The 2,788-nt window shown below is 40.0% G+C and overlaps 1 non-coding gene across 1 annotated transcript; it reads right to left on the bottom strand.

The window, feature by feature from the left end:
• Nucleotides 1-253: 253 nt before the first annotated feature.
• LOC125166973 (U6 spliceosomal RNA) lies at nucleotides 254-360 on the bottom strand. Its single transcript, XR_007152651.1, has one exon. It is a non-coding gene; the product is annotated as a U6 spliceosomal RNA (small nuclear RNA).
• Nucleotides 361-2,788: the final 2,428 nt, after the last annotated feature.

The raw sequence follows: 2,788 nt of genomic DNA, 5'->3' as shown, positions 1-2,788 counted from the left end.
TGACCGGATCACATGGTTCTTATCTTTTATTAGTGGGATGTATCACGTTGACAGATTTGCGAATGTTGAACCAGCCCTGCATCCCAGGAATGAATCCCACTTGATCATGGTGAATAATTTTTTTTAACACAAAATATCTTTTCATTTTTTGTGGATTCTTTAATTTCTTTGATTAATGTCTTATAGTTTTTCTTTATTTTTTCTTTATTTTTATTATTTTTTTCTCATTCCAGTGATTTATTTATTCATTTTTAAAAATATGGAACACTTCACGAATTTGCCTGTCATCTTTGCGCAGGGGCCATGCTAATTTTCTCTGTATCATTCCAATTTTAGTATATGTGCTGCCGAAGCGAGCACTGAATAATTCTTTTTATATGCTGTTGAAATCAATTGGCTAGCATTTTCTTGTGAATTTTTGCATCCATATTCATCAGGGATATTGACCTGTAGGTCTCTTTTTTAAAATGGGTCTCTGTCTCGTTTAGGAATCAAAGTAATGCTGGCTTCATAGAATGAGACTGGAAGTTTTCCTTCCCTTTCTATTTTTTGGAATAGCTTGAGAAGGATAAGTATCTTCTCTCCTTTAAATGTCTGGTAGGACTCCCCTGGAAAGCCATATCTCTTCTGCTGGGTTTAGGCTGTCTTTTCTGTTCCCCTCTGTTTCCTTTAGGTGTGCTGTTAGAATTTGTATTTGGGATTTTTCTTGTTTCTTGAGATGGGCCTGCATTGCAATGTATTTTCCTCTCAGAACTGCCTTTCCTCCATCTCAAAGCGTTTGAATTGTACTTTCATTTTCGTTTCCATATTTTTTAAAATATCTTCTCTGCCTGGTTCACCCACTAATTCCATAGTAAGGTGTTCTTTAACCTCCATGCTTTTGGAGGTTTTCCAGACTTTTTCCTGTGGTTGATTTCAAGCTTCATGGCATTGAGGTCTGAAATTATATGATCATAGTTCTTGTAAACTTATGAAGGGCTGTTTTATGACCCAGTATGTGATCTATCTTGGAGAAGGTTCCATGTGCACTCGAGAAGAAAGTCTATTCTGTTGCTCTGGGATGCAGCGTTCTATATATATCAGTCAAAGCCATCTGATCCAATGTATCATTCAGGGCCCTTGTTTCCTTATTGACCATGTGTCTAGATGGTCTATCCATATCTGTAAGTGGAGTGTTAAAGTCCCCTGAAATTACCGCACTCTTATCAATAAGGTTGCTTATGTGTGTGAATAGTTTTATATATTTGGGGGTTCCCATATTCGGCGCATAGACATTTATAACTGTTAGCTCTTCCTGATGGATAGACCCTGTAATTATGATATAATGCCCTTCTTCCTCTCTTGTTACAGCCTTTACATTAAAGTATGTTTACTCCAGCTTTCTTTTGACTTCCAGTGGCATGATAAATAGTTCTCCACCCCCTCACGGTCAATCTGAAGGTGTTCTCAGGTCTAAAATGAGTTTCTTGTAGACAGCAAACAGATGGGACTTGTTTTTTTATCCACTCTGATAGCTTATGTCTTTTGGTCGGCACATTTAGTCCATTTACGTTGTATTATAGAAAGCTATGGGTTTAGGGTCATTGTGATGTCTGTAGGTTTCATGCTTGTAGAAATGTCTCGTACTCTATTGCACAGGATCCCCGTTAGGATCTCTTGTAGGGCTCGTTTAGTGGTGACGAATTCCTTCAGTTTTTGTTTGGGAAGACCTTTATCTCTCCTTCTATTCTAAATGACAGACTTGCTGGACAAAGGATTCTCGGCTGCATATTTTTTCTGTTCATCACATTTAAGATTTCCTGCCATTCCTTTCTGGCCTGCCAAGTTTCAGTAGAGATCCATCACGAATCTTATAGGTCTCCTTTATATGTTACAGCACGTTTATGCCTGGCTTCTTTCAGCATTTTCTCTTTATCCTTGTATTTCGCCAGTTTCACTATATTTCGTGCAGATCAATTCAAGTTACATCTGAAGGGAGTTCTCTGTGCCTCTTGGATTTCAATGCCTTTTTCCTTCCCCAGATCAGAGAAGTTAGCTATGATTTCTTCAAGTACACCTTCAGCACCTTTCCCCCTCTCTTCCCCCTCTGGCTTACCAATCAATTATGCCTAGATTTTTTCTGTTTAGTGCATCACTTAGTTCTCTAATTTTCCCCTGATACTCCTGGATTTTTTTATCTCATTTCTTCTCAGTTTCCTCTTTTTCCATAATTTTATCTTCCAGTTCACCTATTATCTCCTCTGCCTCTTCAGTACGAGCCCTGGTTGTCTCCTTTTTATTTTTCACCTCGTTTATAGCATTTTTAGCTCCTCCTGACTGTTCCTTAGTTCCTGATCTCTGTAGCAATAGATTCTCTGCTGTCCTTTATACTGTTTCCAAGCCCAGCGATTAGTTTCGAGTAACATTCTAGATTCACTTTCTGTTATACTCTTTTAAATCCTTTTTGTTCAGTTCCTTAGCTCTTGTTATTCCCTGGAGATTCTTTTGAGGGGAATTCTTCCGTTTGGTCATTTTGGATAGTTCCTGGAGTGGTGTGGAACTGCAGGGCACTTTCCCTGTGCTGTCTTGAATAACTTGCGTTGGTGGGCAGGGCCGCAGTTAGACCTGATATCTGCCCCCATCCCACCGCTGGGGCCACAGACTGGTGTGTACCTTCTCTTCCCCTCTCTTAGGGACGGGATTCACTGTGGCTGTTGTGGCCCATCTGGGCTACTTGCACATTGCCAGGCTTGTGGTGCTGGGGATCTGGCGTATTAGCTGGGGTGGATCGGCAAGGTGCACAGTGTTG

Source organism: Prionailurus viverrinus, chromosome B2, assembly GCF_022837055.1.
Source record: "Prionailurus viverrinus isolate Anna chromosome B2, UM_Priviv_1.0, whole genome shotgun sequence".
Lineage (NCBI taxonomy): Eukaryota > Metazoa > Chordata > Mammalia > Carnivora > Felidae > Prionailurus > Prionailurus viverrinus.
This window is presented reverse-complemented; position numbering and strand designations above follow the sequence as displayed.